General features: G+C 41.2%; 1 long non-coding RNA gene across 1 annotated transcript; it reads left to right on the top strand.

Moving 5' to 3' along the window:
* The first annotated feature begins 3,865 nt into the window (after positions 1–3,865).
* Positions 3,866–4,299, top strand: LOC119885362. Its single transcript, XR_005441322.1, has 2 exons — positions 3,866–4,006; positions 4,248–4,299. It is a non-coding gene; the product is annotated as an uncharacterized LOC119885362 (long non-coding RNA).
* The last annotated feature ends 3,964 nt before the right edge of the window (positions 4,300–8,263 follow it).

Consider the following 8,263-nt stretch of genomic DNA (forward strand, 5'->3'; position numbering starts at 1 on the left):
TTGACAATTGTTATGAGATTGCAAAAAATATTCTTATGATCGTTGTTGCAAAACAAAAAAATTTTATTAAGGCTACTTGGGCTGTACTTAATGACATGATTGGAAATTGCAGTAAAAAGGATTTTCCAGCATATTTTGTTAAAAAGGATAGTACAAATTTTTAATTTTACTTAAAATATCGAGGAAATAGTTCATTAATTTTATGATTTTTTTGTTAATGTAGGGCCAAACTTTGCAAAGAAAATTAACCTTCCAAGAGATGAGGTTAAAAATTTTAATTTTGCTTTTCAAAACAGTAATTCGATGTTCCTTGGTGGAGTTTGTGAGAGTGATGTATTAGAAGTGGTTAGAAAGTATAACAACAGAACATAAAACATAATAATTAAGGATTACAATTTACATTGAAATATATTTAGTTTTGTTATCTTTTTTTTTAATTATTTATACTATTCATTTTCAGTCTGTACCACTATTACATTTACTATCTGTATTTCTGTATGGATACAGTGTTGGCTGCTCCTCCTTACCCAGTGGCGTAAGTTTGACGGCGACCAGTGCAGGTTATTATGACTGGCCCTTGGGCTCCACAATTACGAAGCACATAAATCCGTTTCTTGTCCATACTAACATATTATTAACATATTACAGACATAACATAACGCATATGCAGCTGGAGCTGTGCTGTGTGCGCCCGGCCGCAGTAGCCCAAGTACCATCGTGATGGATTTACCAGTCCGAACCAAATGTTACCCAGACTAATGTTTTTGCAAAGTAGAGAAGTCAAAGAGAAAGTTAACAGAAGAATGGACAGTGTTGACCCTGCCAAAATCCTGAAATGTGAGCTGTAAAGCTGTAATGGAGGGGTCCACTGTGGTGCTGAAATGACCGCAGACTTTTTAGCTCTATAATGACCTTATGAATCACAGCAACCGGTTTCTTCTTCAACAGAGAGGCAAGAGATTATGGTAATTAAGACAGAAGAGCGACCTACTTATTAACAACACCATGTCCTGAAAACTAGCCAGCTACAGCGCACACACAGTTTAACACCCACAAGCACATATGCAATCAAATAGGTGCTCGGCAGCGACCTGACCCCAAAACAATAACAGCCTTATTAAAAAGGAGCATGGCAGCCCGTAAGATCCACCACATCCCTTGAAAGAGCACTCATCTAAGTGAATGGCACCCGACGAGCCATGGCTTGAGCAAAATCTTTGACAATGTCCAAAACAAGCTTTGCGACCCTCTCCTCCTGTTCTTTTATCTCCTCTCTCTCCTTACAACCACTTTTATGTTTGAGTAGCATGAGTGCTAGCTTGGTCTGCTTGTCAGCTTGTCAGATTTTACGTTCCAACTCCGTATTAAACCCTAAGGATTAAGTATCTGATGTCATTAACCTTCATGTGCATGTAATGGCAGGCAACCCAAAACTTTTGGTAATATAGTTATGTGGGACTTGGCTACAGAGGTCTGGTAAGCTCACGTCTTTCTAACGTCACACCCTATGATTTATTTCATTTTCTCCAAAAAACTCCAAAAAAAGCCCCAACTGATGCGGACCCAAGTGAAATCACTAGAGGTCATATATCAAACTTCACACATCTCCCTCTGAGACACAAAAGGCTTTACACTTACATTTATCTTTTTTTACATGCAGTAGAACTCTCCTCAGAACACACGCTGATATGGAAAATCTGTGAAGTTTACCTTTAAGTCTCAGGCATCAGTTTTCCCAACCATCTACTTATTTTTCAGCAAAGCAAGTTAAGAACTTTAAGTAGGCTTTCACTCCACTTAATTAACACCTCTGTTTATGATGAAAACTCCAGCATAGATCCAAAGCAGACCAACATACAAATGAAGCAAGTTTATCATGAATTGAAATAACTGAACATTTCTCCTCCTCTAGCACCTGTCAGTGCTGTCAGTGCTGTCAGGTGGTGTGTTTGACAGGAAGTCAAGGCAAGGCAGAAGGAGATGAGGAGGCTGGGCCCAGTGTGAACAGAACACTGCCTGACACTCTTCCCATCCACATGAGTGGACGACAGCTGCTGTCGGTCTGAGCACAGGAGACTGCACGCCTGCTGGGTCTTCTTACGGAGGCAGATTTGAGGCTTCAGTGCTATACTTAAGGTAAATTCTGCCACATTTGACATTATGTTCTTGCAATTCAGTTAAGAACTTGCAAAATGTCACAAAAATGGCCAAATTGTCTTGCAAATTTGACCAACTGAAGGGCCACTGGTACAAATGAAATAAAAGGAAACCTTGACCTCAAAACACCAACTTACTTTTCAACATGTTATTGCTTAAACCCCTAGCTATAAAACACTAGATGTGACTCACTATTGCAAAATCTGCCATATTGCGCATACTGGTGTTTGTATATTACTATTTTATTAAATTCCCCCCCCCTCTCAATTTAATATTTTTATATGAACAGTCACAGTAAATAGTATGTGAACCTTTGGAATTAACTTAAACTAATACCTCGCAAACAATTATATGTTTTCATGTTTTTGGACACACCATATAAACATTCATTTTGGACCATTCCTTTTATACAACTGTTTCAGTTCAGCAATATTCTTGGGATGTCTGGTGTGAATCGCTTTCTTGAGGTCATGCCACCCCATCTTAATCGGGTTGAGGTCGGGACTGGGCAACTCCAGAAGGCATAGTTTCTTCTGCTGAAGCCATGCTGTTGTTGATTTACTTCTGTGCTTCGGGTCATTGTTGTGTTGCATCACCCATCTTATGTTGAGCTTAAATTTTCGGACTGATGGCCTTACATTGTTTTGCAAAATTTCTTCATAAACTTTGAAATACATTTTTCCGTTGATGATAGCAACCCTTCCAGGCCCTGAGGCAGCAAAGCAGCCTCAAACCATGATTTCCCCTCCACCATACTAAACAGTTTGGACAAGGTTTTGATGTTGGTGTGTTGTGCCTTTTTCCTCCACACATAGGGTTGTGTGTTCCTTCCAAACAACTTAACTTTGGTTTCATCTGTCCACAGAATATTTTGCCAGTAGTTCTGTGGAACATTCAGGTGTTTTCAATTTCAGGCATGCAGCAATGTTTTTTTGGACTGTGGTGGCTTTCTCCGTGGTGTCAACCCGTGAACTCCATTCTTGTTCTGTTTGACGTATCATAAGCTGTGTCTCAATTCAGGGACCGAATACGTCACAGTCGATGCGACTAGGCTGTCCCATTTCGAAGGCTCCTTCAAATGCGGCCGACAAATGCAGCCTTCTTTTCGTCCGTTTGGAAGATCCAACAGTTGGATCCTTCGCAGCCCCAGGTATCCCGACATTCATTGCGCGCCGGTTGATTGTCCCAGCGTAAATAATGGCGTCGGCTGTGGCTGTGGAGTTGAGCCCCCTGGATTTTACCTATAAATATAAGTATTGGATTTCAACTCACTTCAAAAGCCAACTACACATATGTAAAAATAACAAGAGGAATAAAAGCGCAATGTGTCGTTTAAAAAATAGTTAACGTGAGTTAAGTGATTAACTGGCGAGCTAACGTTAAGTTAACGTTACCTGAGGTTACTGATGTGCTAACGTTAACGTTAAATGCAAATCGTTAGAGCAAGTTACAACCTAAAAAATAAAGCCTTTAACGTCTTCACTTGAAATCGAAGAGGTTCAAAGTCAGACCTGCGTCTTACAGAAATTATCGCGATATTCTACATCACTTATACTTAATATTATGTACATGAAAATAACGTGACCACGTAACGTTAGACGGGTTGTGAACCCTGCTTGGTTTTCAGACAGTTAATGTTAGTAACGGTTACAAAAACCTTGGGATATAGTACACGGTTAATGTAACTGATTTATGCTGCTTACTGTTTGGTGATGTGAAGCATAAAACTTACTTGAACACGTCGTTTTGTTTTAGGGAGCAAGGAGCAAACTGCCCTCTTTATTAAATTGAGGGGGGAGAGCGACCACCTCTTCACCGGGGCAAAGTTTTCTGCCAACGTGGCTTGGAGGTAATTAAAGTATCAATAGCCCTTTTGTAATATCTGCATTTAATCATCGTGTACTTAAAGTTACAGTTAAATGAGCCGCCATCCTATTCAAAGCCTTTAACAATAAGACAACCAGTAAATGGGGCAGCCCTTTGTTGCGTCTTCACACAATTACCATGTACCGCAATTTCCCCACTGTGGGACAAATAAAGGTTTTTATCTTTTCTTATCTTTCTTATTTCTTTTGTTTCTCTGTGATTAGGACAATTTTGGAGAAAATGGGCCTGTGGGGGAAGGTGACTTCCCTCCAAGTGAAAAAAAAGTGGGACAGTTTAAAAAAAAAATACAAAGTATGTATGTATGATTTGAAATTGATATATTCTGTATACATTTTTGTATAAATCGTTCACTGTGCAGCATAAAGGGAAATATAAACCGCATTCATCTTACAACCCTGTTTTAATATGAAACATACATTTACCTTGTACGTTGTATCTTCATTTCATTCATTTTAGTCACGCATGTTAATAAACACAGTTGCTGAAATTTGTTTTTCTGCTGTTATTTACCATGATTGATTTCCTGTGCCTTAGGAGTGCAAGTGTCCAGGGTCAGGAGAGGGTGTAGGGGGGAAGCCCACTGCTGCAACTTAAATAATGCAAAATAATAATATATAATATTTATTAATCAATTCAAATAAAATATTTGTTAAATAAATGATTTTATTTTCTGTGGTCTTTAGAACTAATAGTATTTACAGCATATTTACAACATTTATTCTGAGCAGGGAGACCCTGGTGATGCTGCTGGACCTGGATGGGCTGCCACAATAAAGACCCTGGTCAGCAGGACATCATCTGGGGTGGTCTCCAGAGTGTGTTGCAGGTGTGGATGCATCTCTCCACTGTCCACCGCATCGTCCATCAGTGGGTTAGCAGGGAGCACCGCTAACTGTCTCCAAACCGTTCTCCCCCTCATCCTCTGCCTCGTCCTCCTCAGGCTCATCCTCTGGGGCCACAATATCACCAGCACCAAGGCAGATGTTGTGGAGGATGGCACATGCTGTTATGACCTGAAATGGTTAAAAATATATTTCAGTCAGAAAAAAAAAAAACATTTATGCTTTTTGATGAATCTGTCTGTTGATTTACTCATTAGTACAGTAAAGAAAATACTCACATGAGGTACAAAGGTGTGGTGCACCTCCAGCGCTTGCAGGAAGATGGCCCGGAACCTGGTCTTCATCATCCCAAAAGCACGCTATATAATGGAGCGTGCCCTGGAGTGATGGCTGTTGAAGCGCTGGGCTCCCACACCTTGTATTGGCCTCTTGTAGGGAGTGATGGGGGGAGTGGGTGTTGGAGGCACGGGTACCCTCCGTCTGCAAGGAATAAAGTGCCCTGGAGGAGGGTAGAGTGAACTCCTGTACAGTGGGCTGTAGTGGATCACTCTGGAGTCGTGGACCGACCCAGGCCAGCCCACGTAGGTGTCAAGGAAGCGGCCCTGATGGTCACACACAGCCTGCAGGATGATGGATGGAAACAGTTTCCTGTTCCTGTAGCACTGATCATAAGGGCCGCTCGGTGGCTTGATGCGGACATGGCAGCCGTCGATTGCTCCAGCTGCTTTAAAAAAGGCTCCGTGTCTTGCCAGCCCTGCAAACCCACGGGATATCGGTTGTAACTCATCCTGGGTCTTCAGTAGGTGTATGACCTTGTGGCGAATGGCCACCACCTCCTCAGTGACTCTGTGGATGATGCGGTGGACAGTGGATCGAGGCATTGCAAACACTCTGGAGACCACCCTGTATGATGCCCCACTTGCCAGCCAGAAGAGAAACACCAGGGTCTCAATCGTGGCACCCCATCCGTGTCTCCGTTCCTGGTTTAGGAGGCCTAGTAGCACTCCCAGGGCCTCCCTGCTCAACCGGAAATCTGGCCGTGTGTCCTGCAGGTTAAAAAACCTGTCCAGCACAGGAACTCTCAGATTTATCCTGCAGTACAGGGGCCTTGGCTGGTTTAGGGATACAAGGAGAAGAACAACTGTTATGAAGTGTAGAGAGCTTAGTTAGATAAGGCTTGTATATCTTTCTATTCAACTTGCTTTAGCTGGTCAATGACAAAAACACTGTCAATATTTTAATATTGAAGTAAGGTTAGGTTTTCTTTAAATATGAAAATTATGTTGTTAAAGTGAAATGGCAGCAGCAATAAACAACGTTAACTGAGGTTAACATCACTGTTAGCTTTAGGAAGCCTATAGTACCTAAATACATGAGCCTATAGTACCTAAATACATGAGCCTATAGTACCTAAATACATGATGTATAAATGTAACGTTTCTTAGTTACTTTCCCCCGTATTTACCTGGCCAGGCTCCTCTCTCAGCCTGAGATACATCATGCGGCGGCGCCGGCGGTGAAGTATCTCTAGTTCCTCTATTAAGAGGTAAAATATTAAAATTAAAATATTCGTCTCCATTGCCGGTGGACCGCAGCTGTGAAGGTTGCTAGGCGACAGGAGCGGCGCTTCCCCACGCATGGGTAAGGGCGGGGTCAGTTGATGACGCAATAGACCAGAACGTCTCATTTAACAACGGTCGGTTCGGCCTTTTGCGGCCGCATGCCTTCGTAGGCGGCGAAGGCCATGCCCTTCGAAGGATGCGGTCCCTGAATTGAGACACAGCTATAGAGTCGTCAACAGAGATGTTAGCATGTTCCAGAGATTTCTGTAAGTTTTCATTTGAAATTCTAGGATTCTTCTTAACCTCATTGAGCATTCTGTGCTGTGCTCGTGCAGTCATCTTTGCAGGACGGCCACTCCTAGGGAGAGTACCAACAGTGCTGAACTTTATCCATTTATTGACAGCTTATTTTGTTCGAGGCATGGTTGACTTCAGGCAATGCTTCATGAGAATAGCAAAATTAAAATTGGTGTGTTTTTTAGTGGACAGGGCAGCTAACCGACACCCTCAATCTCATCTTATTGATTGAACTCCAGGTTGCCTAACTCCTGACTCCAATTAGCTTTTGTCATTACCCTATGCTTTTTCCACCCTGCACTGTGAATATTTACACATTGTCAGTACACAGTGTCTTTATGGGGTGGAGATGGAACAGTGGATAAGACACATGCCTTTGGTGTGAGAGACTTGTGACACATCCACGAATATGTCTCTGAGCAAGACACTTAACCCATTGTTGCTCTAGAGGCCTGTAACCTCTGACGTACATAACAATTGTAATTCGCTTTGGATAAAAGCATCAGGTAAACGAATAAATGTAATGATGAAGGCCAGATCACATTTTATGCAGAAATCCCTACCAAAGGGTTCACATACTTTTTCCAGCAACTGTATATTTTACGTTTATTGTAATGTACCAATTCATCAAAGCAAATTCTTTGTATATGTAATAATACGGGGCAAAAAAGCTGATTGTTATTCTGATTCTGATGTGTCATAATGACTTGCCATTCCGGGATGGATCCATAAGACAACCATCTTACCTGGGTCCAGTTTCAAATTTGCTGTAATGGAAGCCTAGGGTGAAAGAGGCCAATGTTGTCTTTAATCCTTGTATTTTCTATCAACACCCCAATAGAGAGTATGCGTTGATGTCACTTCCCCTTCCGGAACACGTTATCATGGCGCGTTTAGCAAAACAAGTGATTATTTGCTCAAATTAAAGGCAGTCGGACTCGATGGTGATCCTTACTGCTTTACAAAGAACCAGTGGTCCTTTTAAGATGTGTTGTCTGTGTTTTAGCTGATTGAAGCTAACACTGCTGCTCGTCTTTCTGTCACTCAGTGAGTATAACTGCGTTCTGTGACATCATGCACATACCCTCTATACTGTTCAATACTATTCAAAGTAATGAGCGTAAGACAAGTGTGCCAGTCTAGAAAAAAAAAAAATAGACAAAGTTTCTGATTATTATATCTCCAAGAGAACAAATTAAGCTCTCAGTCATTAAGATAATTGTGCATTTATATTGCACACAATATTTAAATTTTGCCTGAACCTAATATGTAAGAAATGTCTTTGGTATTCTGAATGGCTAATATACTACATTAAGCAATATCTTGTTTAGATTGTAACGTAGCTGGCTTTGCTGGATTTGTCTTGAGATATTATGAAATGGGATTTAGGAGCACTTTGTGTTGTCGTTAACATATATGTTTATCTTAACATTACACTTTTAAATGGCATGGAATCAGCTGTCAAATGTTGTAATATTGAAAACTTTGTTATAACGTTACCTTTAGGCTCTAAATAAG

The sequence above is a fragment of the Micropterus salmoides genome, unplaced genomic scaffold, assembly GCF_014851395.1.
Source record: "Micropterus salmoides isolate LMB-PRFRI ecotype aquatic unplaced genomic scaffold, ASM1485139v1 Ms_hic_scaffold_3974, whole genome shotgun sequence".
NCBI lineage: Eukaryota > Metazoa > Chordata > Actinopteri > Centrarchiformes > Centrarchidae > Micropterus > Micropterus salmoides.